This window comes from Acomys russatus, chromosome 12, assembly GCF_903995435.1.
Source record: "Acomys russatus chromosome 12, mAcoRus1.1, whole genome shotgun sequence".
Classification (NCBI taxonomy): Eukaryota; Metazoa; Chordata; class Mammalia; order Rodentia; family Muridae; genus Acomys; species Acomys russatus.
The window spans coordinates 60,410,804-60,437,344 of NC_067148.1; the positions used below are offsets into that span (position 1 = coordinate 60,410,804).

General features: G+C 38.1%; 1 pseudogene; it reads right to left on the reverse strand.

Moving 5' to 3' along the window:
* Nucleotides 1-1,040: 1,040 nt before the first annotated feature.
* Nucleotides 1,041-24,285, reverse strand: LOC127196120 (40S ribosomal protein S3-like; annotated as a pseudogene).
* Between the last annotated feature and the right edge of the window lie 2,256 nt (nt 24,286-26,541).

Here is a 26,541-nt window from a genome sequence, read left to right on the forward strand (position 1 = left end):
CTTCAGGGCTCCGACTCCTGCTGAAGTTCCGGGTTCTGGTTACTCCACTTCCAGCAGAAGAAATCCTGCTGATCACACCAGGAGAATTGTTCTTTGGAACTGATATCCTTGCAGGTTTTGTTATTGTGTTCTTCTTCTTCTTCTTTTTTTTTTTTTCAAAAAAGTATCTTCTTTATTATCAGCGAGAACATTTGGCATTTCAGTGCTCGCCTTGAGGATGCTCGTCAATCATATGCAGTTGATTAATGCACACAACGCATTCAGAAGGCAGGCCAGCATTCTGCTCCCAGTTACAGATTCAGAAACTGAGGTCACAAAGTGGCCAGGTGTTTCCAGTGTTCTTTAATCCTCTTTTCCTATTGTGTTGGTTAGTTGGGTTATAAGTGACGTACGCTCGGTTAATAAATTGTAATAAAATATATTGGTTAAGAAAATTGAACCTACACCAGAGCCACTTGCCATGCCCTGATCAGCGTCTATAACATAACAGTATCTTGGCAGCTGCATCTGGAGGCTCATGTTGTGGACCAGTGGACCAGCTGACCAGTGGTCAAAGACTAAGTATAAATACGAGTGCACAGATTCTAGAATTGAATACCTGTGACATACCACCTACAAGTTTTGACACATCAGCTATGTAAGATTGATTTTGTTTTGCTTGATTTGGTTTTCATTAAGATTTAATTTTTCTCAGAGTTTGGAATCTGCAGTTGAGGAGCCCATGCATGTATAATAGTCATTCCTATGTAAGTGACCACCTGGCTATCACCAAAAAGCATTTGAGATAGTCCAGGTATACTGGTTAGTTTTATGTCAAATTAGCACAAGATATGGTCATCTGAGAGGAGGGAATCTCAATTAAGACAATGCCCCCATAGCTTATGAGACATTTTATTTTTATTTTTTGTGCAAAATCTTATTAAAATAAATTTTATGTAATAAATTAAATGTATTAAATTTCATTAAATTAAATGCCATCCTCACAGGATGACATAAGCCTGCAGATGCAGCTGTGAGGATGCTGTTTGCTTAGGCACCGGCTAGGGCACGGCAAGTGGCTCTGGCTCACCGCCCTTCTGTTCTCAGATGGGAGTGGTAGGCAAGATTCCATCTTTAGGTTCCACAGTGTGATTAGGCAGAGGCTTCTTAGTGCTGATCTTACCACTTGGGTCCCAAGGCAGCATGATCTCAAGTCAATGTCCAGCACAGCCTATGTGAGGAGCCCACGGCACACAGCAGTATCAATGCCCTAATTAACAGCGTCTCCACTGTGGGTCACCAAACCATCCACAAACTTCATGGGCTTGGCCCTCTGTCCTCAGGGCTTCCCAGACACCAAAACCTTGCAGCCCTTGGCCTCACGCTCCATAATGAACTGACGTACACCATTGCAGGCCCTTTGCACAGCCAGCCTTCCTAGGAGTTTGTAACATGGAGACTCTGCTGGGCACTAACACACAGACTCTTGTGGCTGTCTTTTCTGCATAGTGCTGTATGTTGCCCTCAGGGAAGCTGAACCTCTTCTGGACTACAGCAGTCAGATCTCTGTTCCAATGACTCTTCTAACCAAGAACATTCTGTGTTCTGGTGGCTAAAATATTTCTTTTCTGGTTGATGTAACTCTTCTCTATTTGTTCAACTAAGAACTTAAAAATAAAACATCATGTTTGCTTTTTTTCACACCATTATTGGATCACTATCTTAAAATTTTCTATCTTCAGTTTCTCACTCTTTCTGCTACAACAGCTGATGACTTATTTTACTCATGGTTTTGTCTATCCTGGAATGCTGTATAGTTAGAATTTCATAGCACTTTTGCATTGGCTTTTCCACAGAGCAGCATGTACCAAGCATTTCCTTGCTTCCGACTGCCTTTACTTCAGGGCTGAATGGACTCTGTCCAAATGTAACAGTTACATTCATTCCTTTCCTTTCCTGAAGGAGGCTTCCAAGATTTGACAATTGTTACTGAAACTGCGGTAAATATCCAGACACAGGTCTTGATTTGACATCATGATTTTAGATCATTTAGATAAATACCAAAACCATTTTCGAGTTATTGGGTAAGAGTATTTTAATTTTGTAAGAAATGCTAATAATCTTACAAATCAAATTTGCTATTTTCATCCCTATTGAAAAGAGTCCCCTTTGGACATGTCCACGCCAGCACTTGTGTTCATCAGCCTTTGGCGTCCCATCCTAGTAGTTCTGTAGTGATGTCTCATTAATGTTTTAACTCTTTATTTCTCTGAATTATGACACAAAGCTTCTTTCCTTTCCTACTTATCTGCCACCTGTCCATCTTCCTTGGTAAGGTGTCTATTTGGGCGTTTTCCCCATTTTTAATTGTTCTTGAGTTTTAAGAATTCTTTATATACAGCTGTGTGTCAGCTAAATGTGTTGTCTTCGCTTCTGAAGGATAAACGTGCTTCCCTTACGTTGCTGTGTGTAGAGACTGCTGTGATATAGGTGACACAGATGCCATTTAGTCCATGCTGTCTTTGGGTGCCACTAAGAACTTCCCGAGAAAGCCTCTCCTGATGGCTTTGTTGTATTCCCCTATTATTTTACAGAGACACTGAGGTCACTGTGAGAAAGCACAGCTTTCCAGAATTCCAAGATTGAACCTCAGTATTACAGTTCCTCAGCTACGACCTTTACTGTACTTCTGATCGAGGTTTCACACCCCTCAGGAGAGACAGAAAATCTAGACAAGCTAGTCACACATTTCTCCGTGTCAGCCCAGGCAAGGCTGCGGAATGCCTTCTGCCCTGAAGGGTGGACTTCAGCGAGGACAATTCTCTGGACATGCTTCTCTTTTCTCTCCCTCCTAGGTAACACGATGGTTTTTGCCTTGGCTCTTCACTCTAAGTATCAGGTAATGTTCCTGAGAGAAAACCCAGGAATCATTGTGGCCATCAAAATGTAGGCCCTAGATTGTTCCTCATCTTTTTTTCTAGTCCACATTGACTTGCAGCAAGTGAACAGAATTGCCACATAGGTGTTAGTCCAGCATAAAGTTCTGGTGTCTTCCGTTCCACCCAAGCTGACCTCAGCTACGAGTCTCTGCAATCTCCTTCTGTTTCTGTGTTCATAGTATCAGTCTTCAGAGGTTCAATAACCTGAAAGGGTTTAGAATATATTTATAAAATTAACTATTATTCCTTTCTGATAAAAGATATTTAAACACAACTGATGTTTAGAAGGCATTAGAGTACCCTTGTCTTTAATAAAAATATTTTTCCTTAAAGTTAGGTATCTACTCATCCCATGTCCTTACACTTACACATGCTTTATTTCTGTATTTTATAGAAAGTACACATGTAGTTTAGCCCCTAACAGCACTTTATTATGCATTAGCAAAACAGTCTGAACTGCATGAATAATTTATCATGTCTCACATACACAAGCCCAAAACAGAAATTATTGCTATAAATGTGTTAATATGTAAATGAGGATGTTGTTGCTTGAAGCTTCAGCAAGTAATTACTCAGCAGCTTTAAAAAGATGTGATTTACTGATTAGCCATTGGTAGGATGAAATATTCTTGCTTATTTATTCTTCTTTCAAGTGTGGAAATGAACACTATCATTTTATAGATGCTCCAGTGTGCAGTAAAATACACACTGAATTCCTTTCTGTGGAGTACATACGTGATACCCCAATGCTGCACACACAGATAAGTGTGCATATTCTTAAAAAGTAAACAACTGAACGAAACACCAACAGATGGTAGAAAGTTAGAAGTTAGTAGCTGTGTTAGCCTTTGGGATTGGAGTGACTATGAAATAATTTTGTTGCTTTTTTCTTTTAAGTAAATATGTTGCCATGTATAATTCAAGGGAATGTTACATGGGCAAAAGTAAGAAATATATTTCTGAACATCCAAAAAATGTAGAACAACAACCAAAAAGCTCAAACAACTTTGAAGAGTTTATCAGCAGGTCACTAATCTAGCTTGCCTGGTCAGCCACACCAAACCAATGAAAATTAAGCTGTTTTCACAACCAAGATTTCTGAAGCAAGAAATAGATTCTGATCCATGGCACATATAATAATGTTTTCCAATACCTTAAATCAACATCCCTAAATTATAAACAGTGTGATCATAAATTACTCACAGAAAGAGACTATATATATATTCATTAAAATTATATAGTACATATCACACAAATCTCAAATATTTATATAAAAACAACACTTGATATTAATATAAAGCCTTGGTCTTTATGTTAGGGAAAGTTATTTCCATTTCCTTTTGCAGAACTTTTTTCAACTCTAGATAAAATACATGTATGGCGGAAGCATTAATCCCAAAGCCCTTGGCAAAACAAACAAACAACAAAACAAAACAGAACAAAAGAACTAATATTTCACAAAATCTTAGCATTAATACAGAGCTTAAGAAAAACGCTTTAGCCATGTTAAAGAAACATCTTTATATATGAAGTTGTTACAGTAGATTGTATTTTATTTTCTCTAATGATTTTTCACAGAGAAAAGTTTAGAGGCTATCTCCTAATGTGTAATTTCCTGTCCAACCAGACGCATACTAATTGTGTGTGGAGATCTACCATCTGTCCAGAGATATAGTGGCTATTTTGGTTTGTATTTTGTTCTACCTTTCTAGGTAGATTTAGACTTTTGTTGTCATGAATATCCATGTTAACCTCTCAAAAAAATGTAGTGTCCTTGTGGGACACTAGAGAACCCTCTATAGCTCTCTGGAGAATAACTTTAATTTAATCTTCCCCTTACCTATGGAAAGACTTGCTTGGTTTCACTGGTTTCTTCTTCAGAACATGATTATTAAAGTTAATCCAGACAATTATGTCTGTACAAAGGAACCCAGTTGTCATAGCACCAAGAGTGTTTTAAAAACAAGCTGGAAAAAGCTCTGGGTGGCAATAAGCTCTTTGACAGCCAAATGATAAAATGAAATTAAGTAATAATAATATGCATTGTCTATTTAGAAGATTTAAATCAGGGCATGAGGAATATTTCCTGTTTTGATTGTTCTGCTTAGCAGTGCAGGAGTTTTGAAGCCTTTTGGTTTCTAAATGAATTAAAGTATTATCTTCAACTACTCTTACAGAATCATATCTTTGCTTATTATTTTTTTATTCTCTAAAAGCTAATTTTACTCTCCTCTATTTTTCTCTTCCTTTATAGAAAAATAAGCATTTTCAGAATAAATTACAACTTGTTGTAATATTTAGTACATTAGGTTATGGTTCCACTTGAAATTCATAAATTCCAACTCAAACCATTATATTCTTAGACATTTCCAAGGAACTTTAGAAGCAGTCCTAGTGATCGTTGTTTGAAATTTTCTTTTCATAAAGCTTAAGAAGATGGTGAACATCCCTCTCTTTAATTATGTTTAAGGATAATGGCTCCTGGTAGAAGGGAGGGCTGTCTGGTGTATCAGCTCAGCTGCCTGCAAGACTTTACACAGCAGTCCCCATTGGCCGTCATAGCAGTGCCCCACATCTCCAGTACTCGGCTGTGTAACAGATCATTGCAACATTTTAAACAAAACTCTTTATTATGCTCTTTTTCTTTAAAAAAAAAATGTTAACCTCAAAACTGGGAAACAAATACAATGACATACGGAAATGGTTTGTAAGCTGAACTGTCTGTACCAAGTAAGGGTTAGGCAATGGTTATTAATGATCAATATAATTTTCTCTGACTGGTGAAAGATTGGCGATGCTATTTAAAAATGTAAAAAGTGGGGCTGAAGATATAACTCAGCAGTTAAGGTCATTTTTTCCATTTCTGGCATCTACATGATAGCTGACAACTGTAATTTAAGCTCTAGGGGATCTAATGCACTCTTTTTATCTCTACAGGAACCAGTCACACATGTATACATACATACATTCATATACCTAAAATTAAATATCTATCTATCTAGAGGTATGCACTCATTCAGAAAAAATAACTTGAATAAAACAACAATTTCTCATGATTAATTTAATAGTACACTTATTTGCTTATCATAAGCTAGTACATTCTCAATGAATAATGTTTCAAAATAAAAGATGACAGATATTAAGATATACATCTTGTGAGCTACTTAAGAAGGCGGTTAATGAGTTAATAAGTTTATACCACAAACTGGGAGTTAAATTGTCAGAACTTATCTTTCTGACAACTTGAGTCAGGACAACTGTTCTGTTGTTCTCAGTTAGGACTTAAGGCTTCTGGATTAAAGGCTTCAAATTTATAGTGTCCAGTCTCCCTGGGCTCAGGGTTTGTAGGTGGCAGATCATACTGACCTGGAAAGAGAGAAATAGGGAAAAGGGGGCGGGAGTAGGGGAAAGGGGATGGGAGAGGAGGAGGGAGGAGGGGGAGAGAGAGGGAGAGAGAGAGAGAGAGAGAGAGAGAGAGAGAGAGAGAGAGAGAGAGAGAGAGAGAGAGAGAGAGAGAGAGAGAGAGAGAGAGAGAAGAGAGAGAGGAGAGAGGGAGAGAGAGAGGGAGTGAGGAGAGAGGAGAGAGAGAGAGAGGGAGGGAGAGAGGGAGAGGAGGAGGGAGGAAGGGGAGAGAGAGGGAGGACAGAGGAGAGAGAGGGAGGGAGGAGAGAGGACAAAGAGAGAGAGGAGAGAGGAGAGAGGGAGAGAGAGAGAATATAACTATTCAAGAGACAGACACAGAAAGCTGGCAACTTTTTCTACTACTGCCGAGTTCATATGTTTACCCAAGATACACGATTTCATACAGTATATGTTTTGCTTCAAGGTGGTGTGTGTGTGTGTGTGTGTGTGTGTGTGTGTGTGTGTGTGTGTTTGAAATGACAGAGGCACTTTTTGTAGTACTATAATTGCTATTCAAATAAAGTTAAGGGTTTAAAAAAAAAAAAAAGAACCACCTAAGGTCTGGATATCTTACTTTCTTCTTTACCTCCTCCTCTGGCTTCTGTTTTCCTTTTGTAGGAAAGGAGTAAACAGAGCTCTTTCTAAAAAAAATTAGAGATTTTTTCTAGATTTTCTAATGTGTTCATGTACTAGACCAAATTTGGTTGTAAGGATTTTCAGTGAATTTGAGCATCTATCAAATCGAGTCTGCATTTGTTAAAAGCATTTCTATTAGCGATGAGTGGAGATTGCAGTGCCATCATAGTATGGTATTTACATAACTCAAAAGCTCCATCATAATTTTTTTAAATCAACTTTTTATTCATTGCATTTTAAAATAGTAGAAGAGAATTGACTTTGGAGCGTGATTTCAAACCTGCTAGTCCTTTTATAGTAGTTTGAAGCTTTTAAAAAATTCACATGTGACATGACAGATTATATAATTTCTGTAAGGTTATAGCACCTCTAAAATATTAGTGAATGAGATAGGCAGCCACCACCTGTACCCAATTCTCACATTCAGTTGTTATCAAGCTTTCACAGGGATCGACAGGATCAAACATATGGTGTTGATGATATAACGTGACTACCACCAATTAGGGAGACAATTACTTTTGCCTTCTTTGAGTGGTTCTTCTGTCATTTAAGCCTATAGGATGTATATTTCCTACAGTTGCTTATAGCCCTGTTGTTGTGTGAATGTGTATAACATTGTAGGCAGTAAAGCTTTAATTAGTAAGTAATAAAATATTTTTAAAATGACAAAGATCTATAGTGTGCTTAATGTCGATCATTTTTAAAATAATTGAGTTAGAAACTCTATGTCATAGATGCAGTTGTCCTATTTTATAAGATAAGAAAAGTAACCTGTGAGTGATTAGGTTTAAACCATGCATATGGGAGCATTTCCAGTCAGTTGTCTTGGGTTTGCTCATTCATAACTACACACATAGGTCAGAGGAACACCATGAAACATTTGTTTTTTAAGATTTCTTACAGAGCCTACTTTCCTTTCTTCTGTCCCCTTTTGATATTACTTCCTTAATGGTGACAGTTTTCACCTCCACTACTAACAATAGTATTTGCATATAATCTGACATTTTTTTTCATTCATCCATTGAATGTTTATTGAGTTCTTATTATGATCCCTACATTGCCCTGAGAACCTCACTATTATATGAAATGAGTTAGATTTTGCCCTTTTCTTCTTGGAACTTACAGTCCATGGGTTCAGGATCATAAGCAATGGATTAAAATACCCCCCAAAATCTTTGAAAGTAGGCTTCATCACATATTCTTTTTCCTCGTAGTTTATTTACTTTTTTCAAGATAAGGAAGAGTGTTTAGTAGAATGAATCTGAGCAGTTCCTGAGGTATGAACTGTGTGGTTTGTAAAATGACATAAATATTTATAAGTAGGGGATGCTTAATTTAGTTGCAACCAGGTAGTTATTTCTGTCAAGGGATTAAAAATGGTTATAGGATATTTGATCAAACTGTGAACCTGGAGAGTGTGTTGTTTACTGGAAAAAAAAAACTTGTTTCTAGTTGTGGTGTTGCTCAGCCCTGGCACACACCTGTAATCCAAGAGCTTACTGACTGCATATTGTAAAAGGAAATAAATAAAGTCAACTATAGGTCAAGAGGTGGAGCAAGCAACCAGGTGACCAGGAAGTGAACATAGAAAAAACCATAGAGGGTAAGAGTAAGAAGAGGATGGATAGAGAGACGCACAAGAGGTAGAAGAAAGAGACATTCAGTTTGAGGGTTTTTGTTGTGTTTGGTTTTGTTTTTGAGATGGCCTTGGAAAGGGTCTTCCTTTTGGGACATTGGCTGATGAGGAAGGTCACCTGGGTACTTTTTCTGCCTTTCTGAGCTAGCAGGCTTTACCCTAGTATATGGCTCCCAAGCTCTTATTGGTAAAATCAAATGACTGAGATCTTGTTTTAACACGCAACAGAAGAGGAAGACTAAAAAGGGGATGTGTTGGAAATGGAGAAATGGAGAAACTATAAAGGAGGAAAATGTATTACATGAGGGAGATTTGAGATTGACAGAGAGAGAGAGAGAGGAATTAACCTCTTCTGCCTAAAATATCTTTCTTTTCTGGAAGGCCTATCAGGGCAAAGCTTCTTTTCTTCACGCTATACCTTAGGTGCTCCTTACTACTGCAACCAGACACTAACGTCAGACTGTAAAGAAATGCCAATAATAGGTAGGGATATTTTTTCTCATGGTTACAATGCTATCACTCATGAACTTAAGCAGTTTTGTACTTCCCAGTTAGCAAAGATATTCTGTGGGGCTACATTGTGATTGACGATCCAGGTGTTTGTTGTCAACTGTGAAGCATCATAGAAAAATTTTCAAAATATTTACTCTAACTCAGTTACCTACCCGTGGAGAATAGCCATAAAAAGGTTTGTAAATGAAAATGTACCAGGAAATTGAGAATTTGGAAGAAAAACAAACATCTGACTCATGACAACTTCGCTGCTTGGAGAGATTCAGGTAACAATTAGTGAGGAGAGGAAAGTGATAGATCCAAATACTAGAACTCCAGCAAGAACAAAAGGTAGTAATTAAATACCTATAAAGCATTGTCCAATAGAGTAGACCTGCCAGGAAACTCCGGAGAGCATTGTATGGGGCTACTGTCTGGATATACTTGTTACAAAGTATCTAAATTAATCTCTTATCAGCCTTAAATAGATAGTTCCAAAGAAGAGACTCATGTATTCTCACTTAATTTCTTTCACATTTTTAAAATAAAATACACTTTAGGAATGAGTTCAGAAGGCTATCTTAAATAGCAGATTTCACATTTTCACTCCTGTCCACACCTGTAGCAGAAAATCATGGCATTTGACGAAGTATTAATGATATCAAAGCTTTAGAATGGCAGTCCACTAGAAAGAGAATGAATGGATGGGATATGTGTGTATGTGTGTGTATGTGTGTGTATATATACATATATATATAATATATATATATACTCCTCAAGTTATCAATTTTAATTCTACTCAGAATTTTTTTTACAGCCTCTCATTGTGTGATATGATCCCTTTACTCTGCTTGAATAAAACCTATTCTCTTGGCTTGCATCTTTCATCGCCTTAAAAGCACACTGGCAGGATTTTTATTTGCTCTATCCAATTTTTTATATCAAAGGTTTTGGAGATTTTTGATCTTTCACATACTGGCCTTTTCCATTTTGAAATACATAATGAAGATATTTCAGCTGCTGAAAGTTCTTCATAGGCTGCAGAGCAAAATAGTGAATCAAGTGGATGGTCCAACAGATCTGGAAATATCCAAGGATAAGTAAGGACAGACAGACAGACAGACAGACAGACAGACAGACACACACACACACACACATACCAAAACACCCCCCAAAAAATTACAGAGTGGCCTCTTGAAAATGCAAGATGCTAAGTTGTGAGACATTTGAATTTTAAATTTAACTTTGTTTCTAGGTAAGAACTGAAAGCTAAATTGCTGACCAGAATGGTACACCAGGCCCAACACAGCTTTAAAAAAGATAGGCAATAAACTTTAGCTTGTTTTATTCTGGACTCAATAATTTTTATCCATTTATTTCATTACTTATTTCTAGCATTAAAAGTGACCCCACTGGAATTTAAAATATTAAGAGATGCAAGGAAAAAGAGGTACCACTGGCCTCACCTGTTGCCGCTGTTATGTTTTAAATCTTCTCTCTTACAAATTCAAGGAACTCTTGACTTACTATGACGCTCAACATTTGGCAATAAAATTCTTCTTTCTTATGACTATTGCTTCAAACAAGTAGTGACCGAAGAAATAGTTTGGGTAAACAATGACCCAAATCAAGACAATGGTTAAGTAAAATAAGTTTATGAGATACACTGCAGTCCTGAAAAAAATCTGCAACTTCCAGGGTAATACACTGATTAATGTAACTCAACACTTGCAAAGAGTATATTTTGAAGAGCAGACAGATTGTTATAAGCCAAAGCTGCACAAAATCATTCAGCTATTTTCTCACCTAAATAAAATGCCATCATAGATGATATTTTCATTTATTCCTTCCATTTTTCCTATTATTTTGAATGCCTTTTGGTTTCTAGGCAACCACAGTAATACTTCTTGTAAAAAGTCCCCTGCCACCCTGAAGGCACAGGAATAATATTCCTGAAAGGGTCTGGTGGCTTCCCTGGAATTATGCAAAGTTAGAGAGAAATGCAAATTAGGAAGAGGAGAAAAGTCAAATGCAATTATAATACCTTGTTTTGAATGCTATGGAGCAGAGACTGGAAGAATAAGTAACTTGAAAATGACACTGAGCTTGACAATAATAAAGAAAGAGAAAGAAAGCAAAAGATAAATTTATTTCCAAGGAGAATCTAAAATGAAACTCTGCTGATCAAAGTCTGGGCCAATATTAATGCTATTCAGGTTCTTCAAAACCTGTTAGGGAATACAGAGTACTCACCAGAGTATAACTGTCATTAGGAGAGCATCAGCCGATAAGACCAGCAGGAGTGCACTACTCAGCCAGGACAAGGGAAGCCAATGCGGTGAAGTGATCTCTTGCAGATCATATACACTATGGTGAAAGGGGCACCAACTTACTTGTAATGCTGTTTCAGAGAAAGAGTAATGATCATTGTGTACAAAGTAAAAGTAGGAAAATTTGCCTTAATTTGATGAACTATTCCAACAAGCATGATTAGCTCAGAAAATTGCAATGCCTCGGAAAGCAATGAAATTGGAGTAAAAGGAGTTTCTCAAAGTTTACTTTTGTGTGTGTGTTACTGCACACTGGCACTACTTCCTGGATGACAGGTTAGTTGCATCAGATTTATTGTGCTTCCAGCAAGCTCTTGTTTTTCCTAATCATCTGTTCTTCTTTTTCTTTGCTCTTAAATTATAGGCAATAATTCAGGCTGGAATTTAGTAATTTATGACTTGTCTTTTATGTCTCATATGTTTTGTCCAGTGCAACAGCAAATCCTATGGCATCACATGCTGTTTTGGGTTAATTTCTGTTGCAAGGTTTCCCCACTGTAAGCGTTACGGTTCTGTTCTGGGAGTGAGGTGGGATGCAAAGGTTTCCTCAGTGCCAGTGCTATAGCTCTGAGGGGAAGGATATCCTGGCAGTCAGGAGGCAAGGGGTACCACAAAGTCACACTGCAACAAACTTCACACAAGAGATTTATTGGGAGGGAAAAATCCAGGTGGGTGACAGTCTCTGTGAGAAGCAACAGAGAAATGGGCTGAAGACAATAATTATATAGGGTTTCTTGAGGGGGAGAGCAGAGCTTTCCAAGTCAGAGATTTCCAAGGTGGGGATTGGTGGGTTTACAGGTCCTGAGCGTGAGCTTTTTACTCAGTATGGTGGATTTTTCCACCTATGTCCAGAGGGGGTGTTATAACCCTAGAGTGTTCTTCGGTGGTTGTGGGTCCTCTGGGGAGGAGCCTAGTCACTCAGTGTCGCAAAGGACTTTTAGACATCATTCCAAATTATCTGAATGTTCTTAAAAATAGATGACTCTGATACATGGCCGGGAGCTAGGACTACAGAAGACCAACTGAAGGGATGTAGTATTGCTGGCTTTGAACATGGAAGAAGAAAGGCAGAAATTAAGGAATATGTGATGCTTCTGTTACCTGGAAATTAAAGTTGTCTTCTCTTGATTCAACAAAAGAATGGCAGTGTTTTCCACTACTGTGAACTATGTCAGAATATAGCCATAGTGGAAACACATCACATTGGCTGTTAGTGCTGGAGAGGCTCTGGCATGGAGTCATTGGAGGTGGGGTGGGGAGTGGGGAATGGGAGAGCTCTGAGGAATCTGTTTCCAGGATGTGGTGAGGTAAGAGTGAGGGCCACGATCTTTAGATGGCTTCCTGCTTTCTTGTGGAAAGGAAGCCCAACCCCCTGGCTGGATACAGGGTAGAGGTCAAAGTATGCCAGCTATGGGCTTGTAGTGGGTAGGGACTGAGGGATCCTGGGAGAACTCGGTGGTCAGGTCCATTTGATACGTTAAATAGGCATGTCAGTTAGCCATTTCCTCCAGGTTTGAAGCCTTACAACTACAGATAATACAATCCAGACAATTCTATATTAAGACTCTGGTCCCAGTTGATTCTAGATTGTCCAAAGTTAACAGCTAAAACTAACTATGAGAAGTAAATATGGAATAGCTCCTACTTTTCTCATTTTACATCATTTAAACCAATAGCACCTAATACTCATCATCCTGTGAATTAGTCGCTGTCATGGTTCTCTGTGAAATATGTAACCTCTGAATCTCATTACTTTCCTGTGAATTTAATAATCTATTCTAGTGATAACTCTATCTTCAAACTTTGTACTATCCCATAGAAGTTGCCCCTAATATTATTTGAATACATGCTACAGGTATTAGTTCATCATGAGTAAGAAACTGGAACATTGGCCTGGAGAGATGGCTCAGTGGTTAAGAGCACCGCCTGCTCTTCTGAAGGTCCTGAGTTCAAGTCCCAGCAACCACATGGTGGCTCACAACCATCTATAATGTAACCTGATGCCCTCTTCTGGCCTACAAGCAGACAACACTGTATACATAATAAATAAATCTTAAAAAATAAAAGAAAGAAAAAGAAATTGGAACACAAGGTGTAGTAAGTCTCCTGCACCTACTTTGTCATGTTTGAGATGTCTTACTAGAATAATGTAATGTAATATGTTAGTCTTTTCACTTTCCCTGCCCTTCTAACGTTAGCCCTGCTGCTTTCTTCCTGAGAAGCTTTGTGAGCACATTATACTAAAGTTGTTAGAATTCCCTATGATGCAACTTTGTAAGCAGGCTTGCCGCCCCAATTTTGTTGTCATTGCAAATGTTGGATGATAGGCTCTAAATAAGAATGACTATTTGAATTAACAAACCATGAGGTATATGAAGCTAAGAATCTTTGCTTTAGATGGTCTCTAAAGAGCAATGCAACATATTTTTCTGTTATCGAGAATTTACTCCACGATGTAATGTTTATTCAAGCGTGGCACCCGTCTCTTTCTGTCCTCTATCCCACTACCACTGTTCCTCCCTAACTGGATATGACCTTTACCAGCCTCACCAAGTCCACCTAGTGTTGCTGGTATGTGCATGGGTGCATCGACTGCATCGTGGACATATCCTCTCAGAGGCCACATCTTGGAAGAATGACGCCTGTCCTCCTAGTACTCATTAATTGCTGGTACCTTCTCAGGAGTGGCAGGGCTTGCTTACTCCCTTCTTGGCGTTGGAATTTTTTCTGGCTTGATCTTGCATGGGTATTTTGCATGCTGGCTTCACTGCTTTGGTTTCATATGTAAAGTGGCCTGTTGTGTCTAGAAAACATTGTTTTTCTCTGGTATCCACTGCTCCATCTCCCACAGCTCTTCACTTTGATCAGCAAGATGCCTTAAAGATGAAAAAACACTGACATTTTGTTGTGCTTCATAAGTTTAGAATTCAGCATGATCTAAGTATATGGGAATGGGGGATAACACATAGGCTAAACATTGCTATGTGCTGCCTTTGGACCTCTCACCATTTTTATAATTATATTTATTATAAATAAATTTATACTGTGGAACACACAAGTTCATAATGCCGTAGTGACTTTTAAATGAGTTTTAGTCCCAATGGGAGATATACAAATGGTTTTTATACACAGATGCAGTGAGTAGAGATTACATGGTATGGATAGTAGCATATTTATTCATTATTTATTCACTTTACATCCTAACTGTAGCCCCATCCCTCCTCACCTCCCAGTCCCACCCTCCCTCCCTCTCCCACACCTCCTTCCCCATGTCTTAGAAAAGGGGGGCATCTCTTCCCATCCATTCCAGCTCGTCAAGTCACATCAGGACTCAGTGTGTCCTCTTCCCCTATGGGATGGCAAGGCAGTACTGCCAGAGGGAAGTGATCAAAAAGCTGGCAGCAGAGTCCATGTCAGAACAGTCCCTGATCCCTTTACCAGAGGACCCACATGAAGCCTGAGCTGCCCATCTGCTACATCTGTGTCGGGGGCCTAGGTCCATTCCATGCGAGGTCCTTGGTTGTTGCTTCAGTCTCAGCAGGACCCTCTGGCCCTGGTTAGTTGGCTCTGTTGGGTTTTTTTTTTTTTTTTTTTTTTTTTTTTTGTGGAGCGCCTGTCCGCCCCCACCCTGAGGTCCTTTTATCCTGCCCTCCCCACTTTCCCACAAGACTGTCTACATATCACCCAATGTGTGGCTGTGAGTCTCAACATCTGTTTGGTTCTGTTGCTGGGTGGAGCATCTCAGAGGACAACTATGCTAGGCTTCTTTCTGCAAGCACAGCAGAGTATCTTCAATAGTGTCAAGGATGGGCTTTCTCCCATGGAGTGGGTCTTGGGTTGGGCCAGGTATTGGCTGGACGGTTCTTCAATCTCTGCTCTATCTACTTTATTTTTATCCCTGCACATCTTATAGGCAGAGTAAACTTTGGGGCGGAGGGTTTTGTGGGTGGGTTGGTGTTCCCTTCCCTCTACTAGGAGACTTGTCCAGTTAGAGGCTGTCTTCTTCAGTCTCTATGGGCCCTGCTACTAGGAGTCTCTGCTAAAGTTCCTCTCCTTTCCTTCCAGGAGCCTATCCTGGCTTAGCCCTCCAGCTTGTCACAGAGATGCCATTGACCACAGTTTCTTTTCTGTCTACAGTCCTCCTGTCCTCCAGCCCCTGCTCTTCTCAGATTTTATCTCTACCCACATATCTCCCTGAGTGTCCTCTCCTACCTTTTGCCTTCTCTTCAACAACTAACTGTGGCTATTCCATTTCTCCTTCTGAGTGAGATTTAAGCTCCTCCCTTGGATCCTCCTTGTTACTTATCTTCTTTGGGTCTGTACATTGTAGTATGTTTATCCTGTCCTATATGGCGAAAATCTGCTTATGCCATGTGTGTCTTTCTGGATCTTGGTTACCTCACTCAGGATGATCTTTTCTAGTTCCATCCATTGCCTGAAAGTTTCATTATTTTTTTGTTTTTAATAGTTTCCATGTGTAAATGTACCATAGTTTCTTTATCCATTTTTGGGGTTGAAAGACAAGAGGTTGTTTCCAGATTCTGGCTGCTATGAATAAGTCTTCTACGAACATAGTTGGGCAAGGGTACTTGTTTTATGGTAGAGCAATTTTGGGTGTATACCCAGGAATGCTATAGCTGGGTCTTGAGGTAACACTATTCCCAATTTTCTTAGAAAGCATCATCAGATTGATTTCCACAGTGGTTGTGTGAGTTTCTACTCCCACCAGTAATGGAGAAGTGTTCTCCTTTCTCCATATCCTCTTTAGCATGTGCTGTTACTTTAGATTTTGATCTTAGCTATTCTGGTAGGTATACAATGGAATCTCAGAGTCATTTTGATTTACATTTCCCTGATAAATAAGGACATTGAATATTTCTTTAAGTACTTCTTGTCCATTAGCGATTCTTCTGTTTAACTCTGTACCCCATTTTTATTGGGTCATTTGTTTTGTTGATATTTAATTTCTTAAATTCTTTATATATTTTGGATGTTAGCCCTGTGTCACATGTGGGGTTGATGAAGATCTTCTGTCATTCTGTAGGCTGTCATTTTGTTCTTTTGACAGTGTCCTTTTCCTTAAAGAAGCTTTTCAGTTTTGAGGTCCCATTTATTAATTGTTGATCTTGGAGCCTGAGCTATTGGTGTTCTGTTCAGGAAGTTGTCGCCTGTGTCAAAGAGTTCAAGGCTCTTCCCCACTTTCTCCATTAATAGTTTTAGTGTGTCTTGTTTTATGTTGAGGTCGTTGATCCACTTAGACTTGAGTTTTGTGCAGGGTAATAAGTATGTATCTATTTGCATTTTTCTCCATGTAGATGTTCAGTTAGAACAGAGCCATTTTTTGAAGATGCTTTCCTTCTTACATTGTAAGGTTTTGTCTCCTTTGTCAAAAATCAAGTGTCTGTAGGTGTGTGGTTTTATTTCTGGTCTTCGATTCAATTCCATTGATCAACCTGCCTATTTCCATGCCACTACCATGCATTTTTTATTACTATTGCTCTGTAGTGTAGTTTCAATTCAGGGATGGAGATACTGTGAGAAGTTCTTTTATTGCATAGGATTATTTTCGCTATTCTTGGTTTTTTTGTTTTGCCATATGAAGTTGAGAATTATTCTTTCAAGGTCTGTAAAGAATTATGTATGTATTTTGAGAGGTATTTCATTGAATCTGTAGATTGATTTTGGTAAGATGGTCATATTTAACATGTTACATAAAGGTATTTTTAAAAAATAGGTTTATTTACATATGTGTGGGGTTTTTTTGCATGTGCAATTAGTATGTGCAGTGCCTGCAGAAGCCAGAAGAGGGTGTTGTATTCCTTGGAACTGGAGTCACAGATGGTTGTGAGCTGCCATGAGGGCACTGGGAATTGAAGCCAGGCCCTCTGCAAGAGCAGACAGTGCACTTGATTTCTGAACCATCTCTCCAGCTCCAATAAAGGCATTTTCATGAAGATAGAAATGTGGGTCTGAAAGCTGGCAGAAGCATGAACGTGCACCTGTTTATAAGAGGAAGCAAAATGTTGTATGGAAAAGTGTTGGCTACTAGAAGTACAGCTGTTTCAGTCTGATCTGGACTTTGTGCCATTTTCTTGTTGCTGTGCAAATCCCTGTCTAGAAACATAATTTGACCCATAAGCAAGGACTCTGCACTGAAGTATTCACAGCCTGCTCATTTGCTAATGTATTTCTCTGCTGGTAAGTAAAGAGGCAACATCGAAATATTATTAAACGAGATGGCATGGAATATCAGTGGGAGTGGCCACATGCTGCTGGAGTTGTGTGTAAATTCCAGCTTTACTTCTGACCTTCTAACCATAGCTTGCTTGTTACCTGGGACAATGTTTCCCGGGACATTATGTCTTCGAGGAGGTGGATATAAATGGTTTGGTCAAATAATCTCCATGTAGATATGTGGCTCCTGCTTGGCTCAAAACTGTATTCACAGAAAAAAACAGAAATGACTCAAGAAGAGCTTCAGGAATTTTACTCAGACCTTTCAGAAAAAAGCAAAACCTCTACCCTAGTCTGCTGAAAACCCTAGGTTGGCTTGTTCAAAAGAAAGTGTGCGACAATGGAAATTTTGCATGTATTCCCAGTTTAATATGAGTACTGCTAGCTTCATCTTGCTACCAAACATTTTAAAAGAGCGAAGTAGAATAAACATTTTTAATGGTTTAATTTAAATTTATCTGAGTGTAAATAGCCCCAATAAGCAAGTAACTAGCTAACTGGGCAGCTCAACTGAATTATTATGTCCAATTAGAATAAGACAGACCCAATAGCATTGAAAGCATTTGAAGAAGACAGTGTCCATCAAACTTGTTTTCAAATCTGATCTGTGCTTACATTTTATTAAGACCCTTTTGGGGGTGGAAATGGACGGCTAATGCCAAGGGAATGCTGGCAACGGGGAAGCTCTGAGAGGGCGCTGCCTAACGACAGTGATCCCTCAATGCTGTGCTCCAGCCATGTGTCTTATCTGGCATTTATATAAATTAGAAAGGATCATTTTTTCCCATTAACCTTTTAAGTGAGGTCCCCTGTATGTTTCTTCTTAACAGGAAGAAATACCACTATAACTTAAAGTAGCCGATGCTGTAAAGGGCAAGCAATTAGAAAGTATAAGTATTGTACCGTGCTCATTTCTTCACAGGAAGTCACACATTCAAGTTTTCAGTTTCGATCTGCATAAATGTGCTGGAAAGAAAAGTTTAAAATGACTGATTCAAAGAGATTAAAAAGTGTGTAGCAATTATAATAGCTTAATAAGAATGGAAATGCGGTTTTTTTTTAAAGACACAACTGTATTTTCAATAAATCAGTAATAAAATATGATAAAATACCTAATGGTATTACATTTATGATTAAACTCATTGTTTTCATTTTAGTTGTTACAAAATTGTACATATGCTGTAATTTTGAGTCATATTCCTGGGCTTAATTTAACAGGGGAGAATAATAATGAGACAAATTAACATCTATACATACAAAATTATCTATCATGGCCACAAAATTTTTAAAAAAGTGAACAAATATAGTTGACAAGATGTATTTATAGGGTCAATATAATACCATAATCTGAAACATAAAACTAGAACATTTTTTGATACGTGGTAACATATTTTTTAATTCATTAACAAGAATCCCCACTTTGTATCTCATATTCTGAAAACACATAGAAAACCATGGTCATTTCTGCCTTCAAGGAGTTTGAGGCTTCACAAGGGTACACAGAAGAATCATCAAAGCAATCTAGCTCTCTTGCCGTAGTGGCAGCTATACACAACGGATATGACTGGGGCAATCAAGAATTGTAGGCCAGTCAAACAAAAATAGTTCCCCATGGGATATATTCTGAACTCTGGTGTTCTGCAGGCATTGGGAAACAAGGCCAATAATTTTCAAAAAGCAGAGTGAGAATTTCTGCGGGGATCTGAAGTTAGAGAAAGCACCATGTGTTTGTAGCCCAGGGCATTTATCAGATTTTGAGGATAAGGAAGTCAGAATTCTCATGGCTAGAGCTGAGTCTTCTGCATTTCTCAGAGAGAGAGAGAGAGATGAAGAACCTCAGGGCTTCTGTACCTCAGATTGTGGGATCCTGGGAGGCAGGAGTTAACAGAATAGAAGGGACTTACAACCTTGAAACCAATCTCCACCCTGTCTTAAACTCCTGTTACATTAAAGAGTGGATTAAGGAGTCAATCTGCCTGTAAAAACATAAGCACTGAAAAGCTTAGTAGAAAACACAATTTAAACCTTCCGATTTATTTATTTATTTATTTAGCAATCAGTAAATATTTTCTAGACATTTGAAAATAAAAGTAAATATCAGTAACAGAAAAAGTAAATTGATCCAGTTACTGACATTTGCAGACATGCATTTTAAAAAAGTGTGATTAATATGTTCAGAAACATGGAGAGAGAGAGAAAGAGAGAATGAATGAAAGGATTTATTATAAAATTGAAACTAATTATTTACATTTTCTAAAGTTGCTATGGTCTGAACGCATTGCCCAAAGTTTGTGCATTGGGAACGTAATACAAGATGCGTCAGTGTTGAAAGCTGGAAATTTTAAGGAATATTTAGATCACTACGTCCCTCATGTATGGATTACTGCTGTAACAGAAGTGTGGGTCAGTTATCAAGGGGACAGACTCTTGATGATAAAGCTGGTCCAGAGCCCTCCCCACTGTTCCTCTGCAGGCTGCTGTCCCCCAGGGATAGGGTGACATCATACAAAGACACACACCCGTCCTGATCCTGCATTTCCTAATTTTAGGACAGTAAGAAGTATATTTAACTTCCCTATTTCCCATGTTCACCAGAGTAAAGAATGAAAGAAGCATCATGGAATTTGTCCCAAGAAGGAAGACTGTAGGGAAGAATGGGAGGAGGAAAGAAATAGACAAATTTTTAAAAAGTTAAATTCTGGCAAATATGTACAAACATAGACTAGAAGCAACAAGAAATAAGTACTAACTCTATGTAGGAGTGGTTGAGTATGTCACCTGGTAAGTGTAAGCAAAGAATACAACATATGGAATTTAAAAATTGACAGATACAATGTGCAGAATAACCACAATCCAAGAAAGTCTAAGAATCCTGGAGAACAGAATGAAAATATTTGGTCTAGTAAATTAGTCTCAACATAGCATTGTTAAGTTTATAAAATATTGAAATGACACATGGGTTTTATTAACATTAAAATAGAACAAAAGAGAATCTATGAATATGTATGTGTGTGACTCTATATACTAATCTTCTTTCATTCATTGTAAAATGCATTTAGATAGTTGAGACTTTATGTAAATAGTACATGTAAAACTTTTAAAGAAAAAACTGACTTCAGTACAACATCTCATCAAGTGAGGAGAATATTGCATGTGAAAAAACAAAAGCTAAAAAATAAAGGCTTTGAGGAGAATAAGGGGAACTTTCTGACCACATGTATGAAATTTTTCTTTTTTAGATTTATTATTGTTTAATTATGTACACATGGGTGCAAGTACTTTCAGAGGCTGGAGGCGTCAGATCACTTAGGTGGAGTTACAGGCATGTGAGCTGCCCTGTATGAGTGGAGGGAATTGAACTCAGATCCTCCACAAGAGAATATGCACCCTTAACTGTTTATCCATCTCTCATGAACATATATAGAAATTTTCTTTATAAACACTTAGAACTAACTTATAAACATAACAACCATAAACTTAATAATCACTGTTCATTATGTGTCACCATCCAGAAAATTTAAAAGAAAGCATGATAAAGACAGGGCACAAGCTGACTTCAGTTGCAGCAACGGCAAAATATTTACTATTCATGAACCAGATAAGAGGTTTTATATACAGTCCTGCTGCAGTAAGGAAAAGACTAGCAACCCAGAGGGAAAGTGAACAGGGATTAATTAATTATTTCAAGGCAAAGAATCCTAATGATGAAGGAAGGGAGGGAGGGAAAAAAGGGAAAGGGGAAGGATAAAGAGAGGAGGAGAAGGCTGGTTCTCCATGGAAACAGCAGCCAAGGAAACAGTAACTTAAAATTATAAATGTGAGTTGGATTGTTTACCCATAGTTAAATATGGATGTTTGAGGAGACAGATAGGCCAACATTAATATATGGACTTGTGTATTCAAGCATTTCATAGCACTACACAATATATACAATTGTATGCTTTATATGTCAGGGTTAACTTAAAATAGAAAACACATATGAAAGAGGACAAAGCTGCAGCAGAGTATCAGCCTAGATACACGGCTTTCAGCTAAGTGTAGACAAAATGAGGAAATAGTTCCATATCTGTCAGAAGACATGTTAAAATTAAGTTGCACAGTAGTAAATATTTTGAAGTCTATGAAGCAGTGAAAACACAGATGCTATGGGGGCAGGTACGACACACTTCAGAAAACGGTCATTGTCAGTTGGAGATGAGTAGAGCTTTGGATTTGACTCAGATAGTCCACCCTTAAGCATGTCTTACAGTAAGAAACCTCCATGAGGAGACACAGACTTCAGTGTTTACAGAAGCTTTTGCCTTAAATCATATTATTGCCATATCGCTCTCTGTATCATTCAAGTATTAATAATTTCCTTAAAGAATAGCAGTTAGCATGGAATATTCATAAAAGAATAACTAATGTCATTATCAAAATGAGTATATCATAATAGACTAGCAGGTTATACTTGTGTTATTGACATAAACAGGAGTAGATTAAACTGAGCAATATAGTTTAGGAGCTCAGTCAAAGTTACAGAGAAAACAAAGGTACAATTATTCTCAACAGCATGATTGCTTTTGCTTCGTGGAGTGGGTGAGTAGGACTTTGTGTTTTGAGGTGAAGTCTTGCTGTATCATATCGCCCAGGCTTGACTTGAACTCATGGTCCTCTTATCTCAGGCTCGAGAACACAGAGGTTCTCATCCATTGCCGCTTGTAAGAAGTACACAAGGCAGGGGCTTCTGAGTAACTTGTTCTAGAATGTTGCCACTTTACCAGTTCTTGACTTGTCTTGATGAAGGGACTCACAAGACTCCAGAATGAAAGCTGTGAGCCAGCGTGTTATGTTGGAGATGGTCATATGTGACAAGAAAGTATGCATCCAGGTCCTGTACCTCCAACAAAACTCTGAGAGTCCTTTCTTGTAGCACAGGTTGCACTGGGAGTAGAAACTTCAAAATAAATTCAAGAAATCATGTTTTCAGGTGAGCCAGGGAAAACTTTTATAGTTAGATCTTTGTCTTCTGACTAAGGGGAAGATCTAGTCACATGGCTGCTTAGCAAGCTAAACATAATATTCATAGATTGACTGTGAACAAGCTAGCCCTCGGCTTCAGGAGGAATCTTTAAATAACACATGTAAATCTCTCACTACCCTGTTCTTTCTTATTGCAGTCCCAGGTCAGTGTCAGAATTCCCACTGCACTGTAACGTAACCTTACTGCTCACAGGTTGCAGTATGAGAGTGTATTTTTTTGGCTGCATGTGCGATTATATGTACTTTAAAAGCTTACTGTGTTCTTGTGGAAACAGTTGTAGTCTTACAGGAAGTTTTGTAGAAGGTTCCATTCTCAAGTACAGAAACCCACACCTAGACATTATGCAGAGTGAGAGATCTTGAAACACTCAGCCCTAAATGAGGGTACCTTCATCAAATCTATCCCAATAGGGCTCGAGAAACTTGGCAGAAAATGAGTAGAAAGGATATAAGATCCAGAGTGGGTGGGGACACCAGATGAGCAGGACCCTCTGACTCACTGTGACTGAGGCCATATGAACCAACAGAGTCTGAAGCTGCAAGCACAAAGCCTGCACAGGTCTTCACCACGTCCTCTGCATAGATATTATGGCTTCCATTTTAATGTTTTCTTTTTAATAAATTGTTGGTTCATTCATTTTAAATTTAAAAAATATTTGAAATGATGATTTTCCCCCTTTTGATCAGTAGTTTGTTTAAAAATGTGTTGGAATTTCTGAAGATTTTTTTTCTTTTTCTCTATTGTTTATCAGTTTTGTGTATCTATGTAATAAATATTATTGTGTTCACCCCATTCCGCTCCCATCCCTTTCCTTCTGGCATACGTCTCAGCCAGACTCACTGCTAATTTCATTTCAGTCAGCTGAGTCTAAATACGTCCTTGCCTGAGCAACAACTTTGCTGAGTGGGAAGTTATTCAGTGGAGTAAGGACGGTTTATTAATGGTGGCTATTCTACTGAAAAAAAAAATTGATGTTCTCTTCCCACAACAAACATTAACATTTGATGGTTTCTGTTGTTGGTTTATAATTTATTCCCATCCCAGCCTAAGATAAATCTATTCCTTATGTTCTGAGCTTGTGCCCTGCAGCTCAGGGTATGTTGAAGCTCAACAGTTACGAGCACTTGCTGCACTTGCAGAGGACCTGGGTTTCAGCTCTCAGCACCCACATCACGTGGCCCATAAACGCAGGCAGTTCTAGTTGCAGAAACCCAGTGTAACCTTCTGGAGTCCATGAGCACTGCTTGCACACAGTACACATCCAGACAAGTAAGCACATGCAAGCACACATGAATAATTCTAAAGTTAAAAATGAAAAACTATATATCCTATACTGACAAAAGCTCAATGCCAACTTGGAAGAGGATTATCTTCTGCTTCTGGGTGAGGTATTCTAAATTAGACCCAGCTGGTTAGTGGTGATGTGCACTTCAAACCGACCAATGCTGAGTGCCTGCTGCATCTCTGACTATCTGTGGATGAGTGCTGGACCTTCCAGCTCCGCCACTTGGTCATCTGTTTCCCCTCGGAGTCCTGCACGGTCTGTCTCACATCATCTTGCGTGGCTTCTGCTGTGTCACTTTTTAAGATGATCATGTTTTCCTCGTCTCTCATAGTCTTCCTTGCTCTGAATTCCCCTTTGCTTAAATCAATATGACTTCAGCAATATATTTTTTGCCTCATGTTAGCACAGCATATCTGTTTCTATAATCAGCCTTAATATTTTTTTCTATTCCACATAGTTGTAGACAATGCAAAGTGTAGCTCTCTGGTTTAAAAAAATACTTCACATATTGATACCTTTTAATTGGTATATTTAGACCATTAATATTTAAAATTACACTATAGTTAAAACAGTATCTACAAATGTGTTTTATAATCATTGTGCCTTGTCTTCATTTCCTTTTCACCTTTTTCTTCTGTTGACTTCATTGACTTTAATTGACCTATATCATACCTATTTGCCTTAGTTTAATCATTACATCAGATTTCTTCCTTTTTTCCTTTTAGTACTTAATGAGTGTTTTAGAATTTGCCACATGTATTTATATCATATCTGTATATTTGTAAATAACATTAGAGCAGTCACACCTAGCACAATTACTTCATGATAAAAATATATATAATTTCTCCCTTCAGCCCTTACAAGAGTACTGATATTTATCTGTATGCTAAATCACTTAATAACTTTTCTTGTTGTTATTATAATAAAAACAATCTATTAGGCCAATTAAGATTGTGAAAAAGAAAATATTTTATCTTTCCTGCACTTATTTCTCCTTTTACTATTCTTTTTTATATACACCCACAATTCTGATATATATCATCCATATTCTGTCTGAGGAGATGCTCTTAACTTTTTAAAATTGAAGATGATCTGCTGTCAGCAAACTCTCTTCCCCTTACTTACTTTTCCTTACAAAGTCCATTTTTCTTCATTTTAAAGAATGTCACCACGTAGAGGATCCTAGGATGCAGCTTTCTCCCCACGTAGACGTATCTTTCTTGCATGACTTCTGGAAATATAATGCAATTACTGATTTTTCCTTCTTTGTCCTTGATTTCTTCATTTTGAGTATGTGTTGCCTCAACACGGATGTTTTCTTTGCCCTTGATTTATTTATTTTGACTGTGCTGCCTCGACATAGATGTTTTTGAATTCATGCTACTTGATGTTCTCTGATCTTCCCAGACCCATGGTTTCCTACTGGTCATTAATTTAGGAAAACCATGACCTGTCATTACTTGTATTATTTTGGATTTTCTCTCTCTCTTATCATTAGAAGTATAAAATTTAAAATGCATGCCCAACTGTTTTTCCAGAGTCTATTTGATTCCTTCAAGATTGTATCTGGTAGTTACTGGCCTTAAGTCTTACAGAAACTTTAGTGATATTTTATTGACGAAACAAGTCACATAGGATTGTAAACATGAGGGATTGAAGCAGTACGAATCACAATATATTCATGAACTAGACATATGCTTGCGTCACACCACTGTCTAACCAGTACAAGTGGCCTCTATTGTAGTTTGGTTGATAGATATTTTTGAACTAAAATTGCACAGTATTAAAATTAAGAATCTGTTAAAAATTACTTGTCCTTCACTTTAGGGTAAGTTGGTGCAAACAGTCATTTATGGGGAGTTACACACTGCACAGACATGGCTGGTTCTGAATCACACTTTCTTCAACTCCAGCACATGCCCGGCAACGTTCAAGGTACAATAAAGTTGTAGAAAGTATCTAAGGACCATCCATACTTTAGAAATTACACAAAAGAAGGGAGCTCCCTACTTGGATCTTTTAATATATTCAGAAGGAAAAGGTGTTTCAAAAATCTCTTTCTAATTCTAGATTTAAGTGTAAGAAAGTATCTTGGTCACAGTACAGCTGACCAAGAGAAAGGGCCTATAGAACAACTGCTCCATGTTTGAGGGAGAAACATTCCTCAGAACTAGTGTTATGAACAGCACTCAGAAGAAACAAGACTCTGCGAGTGTGCTCATGGGAAGCCAGTCGGATTTTGCTGTTAGAAGTTTTTTGGTGCGTTGCCTTGTTCACCTTTCTTAAGTCATCTCAGGGGAAACTCACATAATCCCTAGTGCATTTATATGATTTAGTTGTGTATACAACTTGATTGGACAACAGATTAGTCACACAACTGTTATAAACAGTTTGAGGATTTAGCTGTCCCATTGAATCTCTACCTATTTCTTCTAATTTTTCATCTGATGTTTTACAACTTGTTTATGTCCATCAGTTTGCAATGCCCACATTTGTTAAATTAAGTGGTGGAACTGTACGATTTCCGAGATATTCCTGATTCTAAAATTGCAGGGCTCCTGGTGTGATTTGCCTTGCATTTCTGA